Source organism: Vulpes vulpes, chromosome 6 (assembly GCF_048418805.1).
Source record: "Vulpes vulpes isolate BD-2025 chromosome 6, VulVul3, whole genome shotgun sequence".
Classification (NCBI taxonomy): Eukaryota; Metazoa; Chordata; class Mammalia; order Carnivora; family Canidae; genus Vulpes; species Vulpes vulpes.
This window is the reverse complement of record NC_132785.1, coordinates 61,269,828-61,286,510: the sequence shown is the minus strand read 5'-3', so window position 1 is coordinate 61,286,510 and position 16,683 is coordinate 61,269,828.

The following is a 16,683-nucleotide window of genomic DNA, read 5'->3' as shown; positions in this document are numbered from 1 at the left end:
AGGGAACTACGAATCGATCCCACAATGAGATACCACCTCACACCCGTGAGAATGGGGAGAATTAACAAGGCATGAAACCACAAATGTTGGAGAGGACGTGGAAAAAGGGGAACCCTTCTGCATAGTTGGTTGGATAGGAAACTCGTGCATCCACTCTAGAAAAGTTTGCGGAGGTTCCTCAAAGAGTTAAAACTAGATCTGCACTCCGACCCATCAATTGCACTGCTGGGGATTTACCGCAGAGATACAGATGCAATGAAACGCCAGGACACCCGGCACCACGATGTTTCTAGCAGCAATGTCCACAAGAGCCAAACGGTCGAAGGAGCCTCCGTGTCCTTTGAAGGATGAATGGATAAAGAAGATGTGGTGTATGTATACAATGGAATATTCCTCAGCCATTAGAAACGACAAATACCCACCATTTGCTTCGACGTGGATGGAACTGGAGGGTATTATGCTGAGTGAAATAATTCAATCCGAGAAGGACAAACATTCTAGTGTCTCATTCGTTTGTGGAATATAAAAATAGTGAAAGGGAACAAAGGGGAAAGGAGAAAAATGAGTGGGAAATATCAGAAAGGGAGGCAGAACATGAGAGACTGGTAACTCTGGGAAACAACCTGGGGAGGGCGGTGACTGGATGAAGGCCACTGAGGGGGGCGCTTAATGGGATGAGCACTGGGTGTTGTTCTATATGTTGGCAAATTGAACACCAATAAAGAATGAATTTATATTAAAAAAAACGATGGTGCAGCCAATCCTGGAATACGAAAAGGAAATGTGCAGGTGTTCAAAAAACAACGGAGAGATAAGCACTTGAGGTTATGTTAATGGCAGTCGAGGACACGGTGGTGTGCAGACGATGAAATTTGTTAACTGCTGGGGCTTGGTTTTTGCTGCTTCTCTGGAAGTAAAACAACTGTCGTTGCTACGAATTGGAAAGGTCTCTCACTGGTATCTGAGTTAAACATGATTTCCCCTGAGATACTAAAATCCTGTGCCTGGGATGCCTGGGTGGCTCAAACGCCGTGCTTCTGCCTTTGGATCAGGGGTTGATCCTGGGGACCTGGGATTGAGTTCCGCATCGGGCACCCTGAAGGGAGTCTGCGTCTCCCTCTGCCTGTGTCACTGCGTCTCTCTGTGCGTCCCTCATGGCGAAATAAATAAAATCTTAAAACCAAAATAAAAGAAATCCTGTGCCTACCGCTTGCCCTGGTTTTGAGTCCAAAATGTGAACTACATGATATAGAAATCTACAGCCAAAATGAAACTGGTTTTAGGTCCATGTGACCTCTGACGCGTTAGATACAAAATCTATCACGCTGTAGGAGCACCACCATGGTCCGGGTCACAAGGAGATCCCCGCTGAAGGTGAGATCACATTGCAAAATTAGGAAACAGACTAGCAAAGAATCCATGTGAGGGATGGACAACAGGTATAAAAAAGGGAGGGGCATAGTACACAAACATTTCACCAATAATTTCATGTCATGAAAGGCGTAGAACAAAACCTTGAAATTCTAATAAAACGTACTAGACACTGAAGAACAGATGTCAAAACAAACAACGAAACCAACCCCAGAGAGAAAAATGGAGTCACTGAGATAAAGAAATCAGTGGATAGTATACACTTAAGACGGACACTACCTACTTCTTAAAGATTGTATATATTTAGTCACAAGAGACACACAGAGAGACTGGTAGAGACACAGGCAGGGGGAATGCAAGCTCGAGGCAGGGAGGGGGATGTGCGGCTCGATCCCAGGACTCCAGGATCACGCCCTGGGCCGAAGGCAGATGCTAAACCGCTGGGCCACGCAGCCATGCGCAAGATGAGGGATTTGAGCCAGTGCGTGCGGGCAGAACAATGTGAGACTCCACAAAGGAAAGGTCCGACTGACGCTTGAAAGTCATCTTTATTTATCCACGCAGCACACAGGCTGGGTTTCAGGAACGAGGCTGAGATGGGCGCTGAACCCTCCGTGTGGCGATCATCTTCTCCCAAGCTCCACACTTTAGCTTTGTGGAGCGCGATATCACTGTGCACCCGGACATGGTTCAGCCTGCGGTCATCACGTTCCGCGATGACCCAGAGAGGAGATCGTGGGCATCAGAAGGCCTCCCCAAGGGCGGGAGGGCGACTTGGGTTCAAAGTCCGTGGGGCCTGGGCCAGCACACCCCAGGGGCTCAGCACACGATCACAGGATGAAAGAATGGACGTCCTTGACGTGGTTACACGGAGAAGCAACAGCAAGCGCCCTGACGCGTCCATCTTAGAGAAGCTGTAAGATGAACTTACACAATTAACTGAATGGATACATTTTCCTCAAATTTACCAGGAGGGCGGAAGTCGCAGGTGTTTGAGTGTGGCTTCCCCAGTGTCCCCACATTGGGAGTGGTGTGGTCTCATGTCCAGGATGGGGGGCGGAAGCTTTGCTATTGGAGTGGGGGGCAGGGGGCCCTAAGTTACATTGGGGCTGATGGAGCTCTCTCAGGCTCAGCTCCCCTTGTGGAGGTTGGGCGTCCCCGCTGGACCCTTTGGTCTCCCAGTCTGCTCTCCTCGGGGTGATGCCCCACAGGCGAAGAGAAGCTCCAGTAAATGAGGAGCTTTTTACTAAGGCCTTCCTTCCTTCCGTCTCTCCCTCCTGCCTTCCCTGCCTAATTCCTTCCTTCCTTCCTTTCTTCCTTCCTTTCTTCCTTCCTTTCTTCCTTCCTTCCTTCCTTCCTTCCTTCCTTCCTTCCTTCCGTACTTTCTTTCCCCTCCCTCCTTCCTTCCTTCCATCCCTTCTTGCTTCCTCCCTTCCTCTCTCGCCTTTGGTCCACACCTCCCTCCCTCCCTTGCTTTCTTAGAACAAAGCTCTTTAACCCAATTCCCCCGAGGCAGCCCTGTTGGAGAGACACGTGCCCGGAGTAGAGATGTAGAAAGGGGTGAGAGGGTCACGCCCCACAAAAGCAAGGTAGAAAGGCAAGAGGTATGGAATTTTGGCTCTTGTGGTGAGTCTGGTATCCGGTAGCAAAACTATTCTTACCAGCTCTTAAAGGAGTCATGGGTATTCTTGGCTCTTTGGCCTGTCGTTGCAAAGTATCATCAGCTTCTGACGAATCCTAAAGATATGTGTTAGAATTTTGATTGAGATTCCACTGAATCTCCATACTGCTTTATGAAGACCATTTTAATATATATATATACAAATAAATATATATATATTATATATATCATCCGTTTATTTGATGCTTTCATCTGGAAAGGATATGGATGTATCCTTCTAGGCTTGGTGCCTGCCATTTTCTGGGATTCAGAGGTTCAAGGGTCAGTGCTTCAATGAGATCATAATGGGGGGGGGGCCTTTTTTTGCAAGAGGCATTTCTCAAAGGCAAACTTCCCTAGTCCATTTCCACAAATCCTAGGGTGCAGAACAATAGAGTCTTGTAAGAACCAGACCAAAGAACCTTGAATCCTTCTATGTCTATCAGAGGGATCTTGTGCTTGTGTGGGAGTTCTTAGTGGTCACCCATTCTCGCATTCACTTTCATCCAGGGCAATTCAATAGGACTCACCCATGTAGAGATCAGATGACGTGACTTCCAGCCACTCTTCTCTACCTTGTGCCCCTGGTCTTGCTGTTTGCGCTGTGGTCACAGACCAAATTCCATGGGGAAACCAGTTATAAGTGTAGAATTCATTCAGGCCGGCTAATTAGGAAAGAGAGCAAAGAAACTGGTTTTCTGGCAGAGGCGATCTTGCTAAAGGTATCTCTGGCATCTGAAGGCGGTTTACAAGGATGAAGGTAACATACAGAGAATAGGACGATAACCATGTTGTGGGTGAAAACGCCATCACGGACAAGGCTTACCCTCCAAGCTAAATGTTGATTGGCATTGTCTTGAGTTCCCAACATTCACCAAGTGAAGCTCCTGGGGATCGATTGTTCTGGCAATTCTGGATGGTATCAGAAGCGTCCCACTCACAGGGAAATCATCTCTCCAGATAGGATTTGTGTGTCACGGATGTCTGGATGGAGTTGGCTGGAATGTTGGGGAGGATAAGACTTTAACGTCTACTTAGGGCTTAGAGGGGGCGAAGGAGCAAAGGACAAACTGGAGTAACGGAGAACAGTAGCGAGAAAAGAGGAGCGGGGGCTGGAGGTTTTAGAAGGAATGGGGCAAGGTTTGGCTGGGGAAACCTGTACTTTAGGGCGGCAAGGAGGGACAGCACTACGAACAGGAGGGAAAGAGATAGGCTTCTGAGTTGAGACAGGTGGTCGACGCTGGGGAGTGTTCTGTGGATGAAAAGAGTTACACACAAGAGGAAACGGCCTTGGAAAATGAGAGGAGGAAGGAATAGAGTAGATAGGGGGACACCTGAGTTGAGGGGAGGAAGGAATAGAGTGGGTAGGTGGAGCCCGGGGTCGTGAGGAGGAAGGAAAAGAGTGGGTAGTCGGAGCTCCTGGTCGAGAGGAGGAAGGAATAGAGTGGGTAGGTGGAGCCCGGGGTCGTGAGGAGGAAGGAAAAGAGTGGGTAGGTGGAGCCCGGGGTGGAGAGGAGGAAGGAATAGAGTGCGTAGGTGGAGCCTGGGGTTGAGAACAAGAAATCCGAGGCAGCTTTTTTGTCATTTCTCCAACAGCGTTTGGCTAGTTACTCATCTTGACCAAATGAGTAACTGGACATAAGCTCAGACTTACCCCATTATTTATGTCCCAAGCCAGGCCGCGCATCATCTCCTGGCTCAATGCCCATTATGATATGTGTGTGCCCCTCCCTCTGGGCACGTCAGCAGGCTCAGCAGGCAGGGGCATGGCCCCGGGTGCGAGGTTGGAGAGTGATCCCAGGAAATAGCAGACAGAAGAGATGTCATAGGAGTCCCTAGGCCTTGGGAGAACATGTAGTGTTGCCCCTCAGGAGGCAAAGATCGATCAAAGGGCTGTGCTGCAGTCAGGGGCTGGGCACCAAGAGAATGCATCGGAAGCAGGTGTGGGTAAAGTGGGAAGTGCATGCCTCCAGCTACTTAACTAATTTCCTTCTCCGAAGCCCTCTTACATCACTTAGATCACTCCAAGAATATCAGTGATATTATTAAGATTTCCAGGTGAATACCTGGAAAACTTCCTGTTTCCTTAGACGGTTTCATGATTTCCTGTTTCTTGAATCTCCTGGTTTTAACCGTAACCTGGATTTTCCATGAAAATACTGTTTCCTTTGTGTATGCCTTAAATAGGGACCCTTCCTCCCAAACTCTACAGGTCTTCGAGGTGCGGATGTAGATTATTTTCCTTGTTTCTTCTGACACCTTCAAGCTATTATTCCTCATCCTCCTTAGGAAATCTCTTGTTCCATAGAAACTCTGCTACTCCCCATTTCCCTGGCACTCCAGATCTTGATTCCCGTTTTTTCTATGAAAAACTTGCGCTTTTCCCCAAGTCTTAGTCTTGAGTCCATCACCATTTTTAAAAAATTTTGATTTATTAGAGAGAGTTAGTCAGAGAGAGAGAGAGTCAGAGTATGACAGTGAGAGCAGGAGGGAGAGAGAGAGAGAGAGGGAGAGAGGGAGGGAGGGAGAGAGAGAGTAGAGGCAGTTTGTGAGAGAGAGAACAAGCTGCGGAGGGGCAGAGGGAGAAGTCGAAGGAGATGTCCCACTCAGTGTGGAGTGTGACATGTGGCTTGATCCCAGGAACCCAGGATCATGATTTGGAGCAGAGGCAGATGCTCAACACACTGAGCAACCCTGGCACCCCTTGAGTCCGTCATCTTGAGTGACGTCAGCGTCCATGCAGAGGATCCCTTTGAATCTAAGGTGTCCATGTAGATTCAATGCTTCGGCTTCTCCTTTGATTTCCTTATCAATAATATCCACCCATCCATTCTACGTCAGCTGCTTATGGCCATACCTAGTGTTTTCCAGTACCCACGAATTATCCCACTTCTGAAATCATGTACTCATACATTGCATTTTCTGACTACTACTTCCTGAGCTTACAATGTAATCACTGAATTGTCACTACTTCAAGGGGACTACAACCACTGACCCTTACTTTCGTATCTAGATTTCTCTGCTCACCCACTTCAGAACTATGATTCCTAATTTCAATGATTTTCTTACCAAAGCCTATGCTCTCTTGGGGATCTCTTTATTCTGCTGTCTTGGGCAGAAAATCCCCAGTAGGAGAGATTACAACGATTTGACATTCTGATGTTGATGAATGCCGCTTGGAAAAAATGTCATACAGCAAGGAAGATACAAAATAATACCCATAATTCTCAATACGCGTAAGACTGTTCATGGTGAGATTTTTTATTAGAGTTAGAGAAATATGCGAGACAACCTTAATGCACGTCAATAAGGACTTAGGCAAATTGAGGTGTAGCCATGAGAAACTGCTCCCCAACACTTGCCATCAGGGAACTACGAATCGATCCCACAATGAGATACCACCTCACACCCGTGAGAATGGGGAGAATTAACAAGGCATGAAACCACAAATGTTGGAGAGGACGTGGAAAAAGGGGAACCCTTCTGCATAGTTGGTTGGATAGGAAACTCGTGCATCCACTCTAGAAAAGTTTGCGGAGGTTCCTCAAAGAGTTAAAACTAGATCTGCACTCCGACCCATCAATTGCACTGCTGGGGATTTACCGCAGAGATACAGATGCAATGAAACGCCAGGACACCCGCACCACGATGTTTCTAGCAGCAATGTCCACAAGAGCCAAACGGTCGAAGGAGCCTCGGTGTCCTTTGAAGGATGAATGGATAAAGAAGATGTGGTGTATGTATACAATGGAATATTCCTCAGCCATTAGAAACGACAAATACCCACCATTTGCTTCGACGTGGATGGAACTGGAGGGTATTATGCTGAGTGAAATAATTCAATCCGAGAAGGACAAACATTCTAGTGTCTCATTCGTTTGTGGAATATAAAAATAGTGAAAGGGAACAAAGGGGAAAGGAGAAAAATGAGTGGGAAATATCAGAAAGGGAGGCAGAACATGAGAGACTGGTAACTCTGGGAAACAACCTGGGGAGGGCGGTGACTGGATGAAGGCCACTGAGGGGGGCGCTTAATGGGATGAGCACTGGGTGTTGTTCTATATGTTGGCAAATTGAACACCAATAAAAAATGAATTTATATTAAAAAAAACGATGGTGCAGCCAATCCTGGAATACGAAAAGGAAATGTGCAGGTGTTCAAAAAACAACGGAGAGATAAGCACTTGAGGTTATGTTAATGGCAGTCGAGGACACGGTGGTGTGCAGACGATGAAATTTGTTAACTGCTGGGGCTTGGTTTTTGCTGCTTTTCTGGAAGTAAAACAACTGTCGTTGCTACGAATTGGAAAGGTCTCTGACTGGTATCTGAGTTAAACATGATTTCCCCTGAGATACTAAAATCCTGTGCCTGGGATGCCTGGGTGGCTCAAATGCCGTGCTTCTGCCTTTGGATCAGGGGTTGATCCTGGGGACCTGGGATTGAGTTCCGCATCGGGCACCCTGAAGGGAGTCTGCGTCTCCCTCTGCCTGTGTCACTGCGTCTCTCTGTGCGTCTCTCATGGCGAAATAAATAAAATCTTAAAACCAAAATAAAAGAAATCCTGTGCCTACCGCTTGCCCTGGTTTTGAGTCCAAAATGTGAACTACGTGATATAGAAATCCACAGCCAAAATGAAACTGGTTTTAGGTCCATGTGACCTCTGAGGCGTTAGATACAAAATCTATCACGCTTTAGGAGCACCACCATGGTCCGGGTCACAAGGAGAGCCCCGCTGAAGGTGAGATCACATTGCAAAATTAGGAAACAGACTAGCAAAGAATCCATGTGAGGGATGGACAACAGGTATAAAAAAGGGAGGGGCATAGTACACAAACATTTCACCAATAATTTCATGTCATGAAAGGCGTAGAACAAAACCTTGAAATTCGAATAAAACGTACTAGACACTGAAGAACAGATGCCAAAACAAACCCACAACGAAACCAACCCCAGAGAGAAAAATGGAGTCACTGAGATAAAGAAATCAGTGGACAGTATACACTTAAGACGGACACTACCTACTTCTTAAAGATTGTATATATTTAGTCACAAGAGACACACAGAGAGACTGGTAGAGACACAGGCAGGGGGAATGCAAGCTCGAGGCAGGGAGGGGGATGTGCGGCTCGATCCCAGGACTCCAGGATCACGCCCTGGGCCGAAGGCAGATGCTAAACCGCTGGGCCACGCAGCCATGCCCAAGATGAGGGATTTGAGCCAGTGCGTGCGGGCAGAACAATGTGAGACTCCACAAAGGAAAGGTCCGACTGACGCTTGAAAGTCATCTTTCTTTATCCAGGCAGCACACAGGCTGGGTTTCAGGAACGAGGCTGAGATGGGCGCTGAACCCTCCGTGTGGCGATCATCTTCTCCCAAGCTCCACACTTTAGCTTTGTGGAGCGCGATATCACTGTGCACCCGGACATGGTTCAGCCTGCGGTCATCACGTTCCGGGATGACCCAGAGAGGAGATCGTGGGCATCAGAAGGCCTCCCCAAGGGGGGGAGGGCGACTTGGGTTCAAAGTCCGTGGGGCCTGGGCCAGCACACCCCAGGGGCTCAGCACACGATCACAGGATGAAAGAATGGACGTCCTTGACGTGGTTACACGGAGAAGCAACAGCAAGCGCCCTGACGCGTCCATCTTAGAGAAGCTGTAAGATGAACTTACACAATTAACTGAATGGATACATTTTCCTCAAATTTACCAGGAGGGCGGAAGTCGCAGGTGTTTGAGTGTGGCTTCCCCAGTGTCCCCACATTGGGAGTGGTGTGGTCTCGTGTCCAGGATGGGGGGCGGAAGCTTTGCTATTGGAGTGGGGGGCAGGGGGCCCTAAGTTACATTGGGGCTGATGGAGCTCTCTCAGGCTCAGCTCCCCTTGTGGAGGTTGGGCGTCCCCGCTGGACCCTTTGGTCTCCCAGTCTGCTCTCCTCGGGGTGATGCCCCACAGGCGAAGAGAAGCTCCAGTAAATGAGGAGCTTTTTACTAAGGCCTTCCTTCCTTCCGTCTCTCCCTCCTGCCTTCCCTGCCTAATTCCTTCCTTCCTTCCTTTCTTCCTTCCTTTCTTCCTTCCTTCCTTCCTTCTTCCTTCCTTCCGTACTTTCTTTCCCCTCCCTCCTTCCTTCCTTCCATCCCTTCTTGCTTCCTCCCTTCCTCTCTCGCCTTTGGTCCACACCTCCCTCCCTCCCTTGCTTTCTTAGAACAAAGCTCTTTACCCCATTCCCCCGAGGCAGCCCTGTTGGAGAGACACCTGCCAGGACTAGAGATGTAGAAAGGGGTGAGAGGGCCACGCCCCACAAAAGCAAGGTAGAAAAGCAAGAGGTATGGAATTTTGGCTCTTGTGGTGAGTCTGGTATCCGGTAGCAAAACTATTCTTACCAGCTCTTAAAGGAGTCATGGGTATTCTTGGCTCCTTGGCCTGCCGTTGCAAAGTATCATCAGCTTCTCACGAATCCTAAAGATATGTGTTAGAATTTTGATTGAGATTCTACTGAATCTACATACTGCTTTATGAAGACCATTTAAATATATATATATATATACATACAAATAAATATATATATGTATTATACATATATATATATATATATATATCATCCGTTTATTTGATGCTTTCATCTGGAAAGGATATGGATGTATCCTTCTAGGCTTGGTGCCTGCCATTTTCTGGGATTCAGAGGTTCAAGGGTCAGTGCTTCAATAGATCATAATGGGGGGGGGCCTTTTTTTGCAAGAGGCATTTCTCAAAGGCAAACTTCCCTAGTCCATTTCCACAAATCCTAGGGTGCAGAACAATAGAGTCTTGTAGGAACCAGACCAAAGAACCTTGAATCCTTCTATGTCTATCAGAGGGGTCTTGTGCTTGTGTGGGAGTTCTTAGTGGTCACCCATTCTCGCATTCACTTTCATCCAGGGCAATTCAATAGGACTCACCCATGTAGAGATCAGATGACGTGACTTCCAGCCACTCTTCTCTACCTTGTGCCCCTGGTCTTGCTGTTTGCTCTGTGGTCACAGACCAAATTCCATGGGGAAACCAGTTATAAGTGTAGAATTCATTCAGGCCGGCTAATTAGGAAAGAGAGCAAAGAAACTGGTTTTCTGGCAGAGGCGATCTTGCTAAAGGTATCTCTGGCATCTGAAGGCGGTTTACAAGGATGAAGGTAACATACAGAGAATAGGACGATAACCATGTTGTGGGTGAAAACGCCATCACGGAGAAGGCTTACCCTCCAAGCTAAATGTTGATTGGCATTGTCTCGAGTTCCCAACATTCACCAAGTGAAGCTCCTGGGGATCGATTGTTCTGGCAATTCTGGATGATATCAGAAGCATCCCACTCACAGGGAAATCATCTGTCCAGGATAGGATTTGTGTGTCACGGATGTCTGGATGGAGTTGGCTGGAATGTGGTGGAGGATAAGACTGTAACGTCTACTTAGGGCTTAGAGGGGGCGAAGGAGCAAAGGACAAACTGGAGTAACGGAGAACAGTAGCGAGAAAAGAGGAGCGGGGGCTGGAGGTTTTAGAAGGAATGGGGCAAGGTTTGGCTGGGGAAACCTGTACTTTAGGGCGGCAAGGAGGGACAGCACTACGAACAGGAGGGAAAGAGATAGGCTTCTGAGTTGAGACAGGTGGTCGACGCTGGGGAGTGTTCTGTGGATGAAAAGAGTTACACACAAGAGGAAACGGCCTTGGAAAATGAGAGGAGGAAGGAATAGAGTAGATAGGGGGACACCTGAGTTGAGGGGAGGAAGGAATAGAGTGGGTAGGTGGAGCCCGGGGTCGTGAGGAGGAAGGAAAAGAGTGGGTAGTCGGAGCTCCTGGTCGAGAGGAGGAAGGAATAGAGTGGGTAGGTGGAGCCCGGGGTCGTGAGGAGGAAGGAAAAGAGTGGGTAGGTGGAGCCCGGGGTGGAGAGGAGGAAGGAATAGAGTGCGTAGGTGGAGCCTGGGGTTGAGAACAAGAAATCCGAGGCAGCTTTTTTGTCATTTCTCCAACAGCGTTTGGCTAGTTACTCATCTTGACCAAATGAGTAACTGGACATAAGCTCAGACTTACCCCATTATTTATGTCCCAAGCCAGGCCGCGCATCATCTCCTGGCTCAATGCCCATTATGATATGTGTGTGCCCCTCCCTCTGGGCACGTCAGCAGGCTCAGCAGGCAGGGGCATGGCCCCGGGTGCGAGGTTGGAGAGTGATCCCAGGAAATAGCAGACAGAAGAGATGTCATAGGAGTCCCTAGGCCTTGGGAGAACATGTAGTGTTGCCCCTCAGGAGGCAAAGATCGATCAAAGGGCTGTGCTGCAGTCAGGGGCTGGGCACCAAGAGAATGCATCGGAAGCAGGTGTGGGTAAAGTGGGAAGTGCATGCCTCCAGCGACTTAACTAATTTCCTTCTCCGAAGCCCTCTTACATCACTTAGATCACTCCAAGAATATCAGTGATATTATTAAGACTTCCAGTTGAATACCTGGAAAACTTCCTGTTTCCTTAGACGGTTTCATGATTTCCTGTTTCTTGAATCTCCTGGCTTTAACCGTAACCTGGATTTTCCATGAAAATACTGTTTCCTTTGTGTATGCCTTAAATAGGGACCCTTCCTCCCAAACTCTACAGTTCTTCGAGGTGCGGATGTAGATTATTTTCCTTGTTTCTTCTGACACCTTCAAGCTATTATTCCTCATCCTCCTTAGGAAATCTCTTGTTCCATAGAAACTCTGCTACTCCCCATTTCCCTGGCACTCCAGATCTTGATTCCCGTTTTTTCTATGAAAAAGTTGCGCTTTTCTCCATGTCTTAGTCTTGAGTCCATCACCATTTTTTAAAAATTTTGATTTATTAGAGAGAGTTAGTCAGAGAGAGAGAGAGTCAGAATATGACAGTGAGAGGAGGGAGGGAGAGAGAGAGAGGCAGGGAGAGAGAGAGTAGAGGCAGTTTGTGAGAGAGAGAACAAGCTGCGGAGGGGCAGAGGGAGAAGTCGAAGGAGATGTCCCACTCAGTGTGGAGTGTGACATGTGGCTTGATCCCAGGAACCCAGAATCATGATCTGGAGCACAGGCAGATACGCAACGCACTGAGCAACCCTGGCACCCCTTGAGTCCGTCATCTTGAGTGACGTCAGCGTCCATGCAGATGATCCCTTTGAATCTACAGTGTCCATGTAGATTCAATGCTTTGGCTTCTCCTTTGATTTCCTTATCAATAATATCCACCCATCCATTCTACCTCAGCTGCTTATGGCCATACCTAGTGTTTTCCAGTACCCACGAATTATCCCACTTCTGAAATCATGTACTCATACATTGCATTTTCTGACGACTACTTCCTGAGCTTACAATGTAATCACTGAATTGTCACTACTTCATGGGGACTACAACCACTGACCCTTCCTTTAGTATCTAGATTTCTCTGCTCACCCACTTCAGAACTATGATGGCTAATTTCAATGATTTTCTTACCAAAGTCTATGCTCTCTTGGGGATCTCTTTATTCTGCTGTCTTGGGCAGAAAATCCCCAGTAGGAGAGATTACAACGATTTGACAATCTGATGTTGATGAATGCCGCTGGAAAAAAATGTCATACAGCAAGGAAGATACAAAACAATACCCATAATTCTCAATACGCGTAAGACTGTTCATAGTGAGATTTTTTATTGGAGTTAGAGAAATATGCGAACAACCTTAATGCACGTCAATAAGGACTTAGGCAAATTGAGGTGCAGCCATGAGAAACTGCTCCCCAACACTTGCCATCAGGGAACTACGAATCGATCCCACAATGAGATACCACCTCACACCAGTGAGAATGGGGAGAATTAACAAGGCACGAAACCACAAATGTTGGAGAGGACGTGGAAAAAGGGGAACCCTCCTGCACTGTTGGTGTGATAGGAAACTCGTGCATCCACTCTAGAAAAGTTTGCGGAGGTTCCTCAAAGAGTTAAAACTACATCTGACCCTACGACCCATCAATTGCACTCCTGGGGATTTACCGCAGAGATACAGATGCAATGAAAGGCCAGGACACCCGCTCCACGATGTTTACAGCAGCAATGTCCACAAGAGCCAAACGGTCGAAAGAGCCTCGGTGTCCTTTGAAGGATGAATAGATAAAGAAGATGTGGTGTATGTATACAATGGAATATTCCTTAGCCATTAGAAATGACAAATACCCACCATTTTCTTCAACGTGGGCGGAACTGGAGGGTATTATGCTGAGTGAAGTAAGTCAATCAGAGAAGGACAAACAGTGTATGTCCTCATTCATTTGTGGTATATAAATAATAATGAAAGGGAATATAAAGGAAGGAAGAAGATATTTGTGGGAAATATCAGGAAGGGAGACAGAACATAAAGACTCCTAACTCTGGGAACTGAACTAGGGGTGGTGGAAGGGGAGGAGGGCCGGGGGTTGGGGGGATTGGGTGACGGGCACTGAGGGGGACACTTGATGGGATGAGCACTGGGTGTTTTTCTGTATGTTGGTAATTGAACACCAATAAAAATTAATTTATTTAAAAAAATAAAAAATAAGTTTTCCAAGTACTTCATTCAATAGGAATATTATTTAGACAAGCAGTGTATGTTCTCTTTCATTTGGGGAATATAAATAATAGTGCAAGGGAATATAAAGGAAGGGAAAAGAAATGTTGGGAAATATCAGGAAGGGAGACAGAACATAACGACTCCTAACTCTGGGAAACGAACTAGGGGTGGTGGAAGGGGAGGAGGGCGGGTGTTGGAGGGGAATGGGTGACGGGCACTGAGGTGGACACTTGACAGGATGAGCACTGGGTGTTTTTCTGTATGTTGGTAAATTGAACACCAATAAAAATTAATTAAAAAAAAAGAATTTTAGATAACTAAGACGGAAAATTCCTGGTGCAGTTATCATATATGGCAAGTAGAGCAGAGACTATGATGAACAAGCCCATTGGGCAGGCTTTTTGTTAGTGGAGATAATGTTTCATAAGGGAATGGAAGACTAATCATGAGATGTTCTCCCTTTCAGGTGAGCTTTAGAGTCTTTTGGTTAAGCAGCTCCTCAGAAGCCCCCCTGTGAGAGTGAGTCATCTCCATTGGTGTGTCCATAAGTCAGTGTTGGTAGGCTTACTTACATGTTTGGACAAGAGAGCACCTGTCCAACTACAGCCTCAGATCATGGCCTTGAGGATTGCAAGGTGGGCATCATTTCTGTTATTTCTTTAGGAAGGCTTATGATTTTAAAGTGATATTGATATAGCCGTCAGACTCAAGTTTAGGCCTGTGTAAATTCTGTTGCTTGTTTTACCTAAAAGGTGTGTGTTTGTGTGTGTTTGTGTGTGTGTGTGTGTGTGTGTGTGTGTGTGTGTGTGTGTGTTTGATCAAATAACTACTCATGCTGGTTAGGCAATAGAAGTCCAGCTCTGTAGTATCTGCTCTCTAAAATCTTTCAGTCTGGTGGAGGGTACTTGGCAGGCACACTGGAATGAAGTACACGGTGATCCACCTATGCTTGGATTTAGAGAGAGGTAATTACAAATGTGACCCGACTTGGTGATGGTTGAACAGAGCTCTATGGAGGGATAATTAATGTATTGAAGCCATATTTTGTAAGACTACTTGGCAGGGAAGCAGAAGATAAACAAATGGGGGAAGGTATGGAGTTGTAAAATAAACACCGCATTTGAAGGAACCCTGGAGCTTTGGAATGTCTGCAGTGAATTGTATATGGTGAAAGGGAGGAAAGGTCAAACAGGAAGAGTCTCATATATAAAATTTGGAAGTTCAACGACTTAAGCAGGACACTGATGTGATGTGTTGATGTTAATTTTTAATTTTTATTTTTTAAGGTTTTATTTATTTGACAGTGAGTGTGCAAGCATGTGTGTGAGTGACTGCGGGAGCCAAGGTGGGGGAAGGGAAGTGGCATAGGGAGAGGAAGAAGCAGGCTCCCCCCTCAGCAGCTCCACCCCAGGACCCTGGGATCATGACCAGAGCTAAAGACATGTGATCATCCAACTGAGCCACCCAGGTGCCCCTGTGTTGATGGTCTCATTCATTTGGGGAATATAAAGTATCCTGAAAGGGAATAAAGGAAGTAAAGGGGACAGGAGAGAAAATGAGTGGGAAATACCAGTGAGGGAGGACAGGACATGAGAGACACCTAACTCTAGGAAACAAACAAGGGGTGCTGGAAAGGGAGCTGGGCGGGGAATGGGGTGACTGGGTGTCGGGCACTGACGGTGTCACTTGAGGGGATAAGAACTGGGTGTTATGCTATATGTTAGCAGTAAAAATATACATAAAAAATATTTAAAAAGCTTATGCCATGGGCACTGTGAGGGAGGCATGGAGCAGGGGCAAGATTACAATCAGGCGAATTTTACACAAGGCTACTATAGTCAGGTAAGAGGTGTTGTGAGCATGTATTAAAGTAGTGGCAGTGGGGTTGGGAGACAAGCACATAGATCTGAGAGTTATATGTGGGAGAAGCTAGACATTTCTTATTTTTATTTTTTAAATAAATTATTTGAGAGAGAGAGTGAGGGAGAGAGAGAACATGAACAGGAGGAGGAAGAGGAAGATGCAGGCTCCCCACTGAGCAGGGGGCCTGATGTGGGGTTCAATCCCAGGACCTCAGCATCAGGACCGGAGCTGGGAACAGACACTTGACCAACAGAGCCACCCAGGCATGCCGAAACTACACTTTTATTATCTATGTGTGTGTTTTGTGAATATGACAGTATTTAATTCTTTTTAGTGGGCTGAATATGAGTATGGTGTGCAATATAGCTCTACTCCACCAAAGCCTTCGTAAATATATGCAGGAAAGTTACTGTAAGTATGGTGTCATGTTGGACAAATCATTGAAAGCCATCTTTTTGATGATGCTGTTGAGTGTTGGATCTCTGTGTTCTTTGCTAGTTGGTTTTTTTTTATTAAATATGGTCTTTTTTAAAATTTTATTTATTCATTCATGACAGACATGGAGAGAGAAAGAGGCAGAGTCACAGTGAGGTAGACACTGGTACCATATTTTATATATAGCAGATGAAGTTGACTGTCAGAAGTTAAGTACTTGCTTAAAGCCACAAAGGTGGCTAATGGCGCGTCTGAGCTAAGAACCCGTGCAGTCTGACTCTAGGCCACATGCTGATAGGACGGATACTGCACTGCTTGATTATCTCCAGGATTCTATGAACCTAAGTCATGCCACATTTTCCTTATTTCTCCTACAGTGAAATAAAAATATACTTCATTTAACTTTGTTATATCACTCTCCAATGTTGTATTTTAATAGAAGTTTTGCTTCCTCTCTGCTCCCAATTCCAGCTTTTTATTTCTTCATTTCATCTTTAAATGGATGACAATGAATTGATTATGTTAAAAAATTATGAGAATTGAATCATTTTATTGATATTGGGACATGTATTTTGTTCATTAAAATCTTCTGGTTATGGAAGTAGCTAGATTTGGATAAATTTGAGCAAAAGTTTTTATTTCCCAGTGTCTATGTGGAAACCCATAACTGAAAATGTAATTTATAGTATTGGCTTGAGGTTCAAAATGGCATGTGACATGTAGGAGTTTAAACTCCCCATGCTTCCACGAACTTCATTGAAAAGGCAGAAAAATGTATGTGTGGAGAAAGCTGGCTACAAGGATCCTG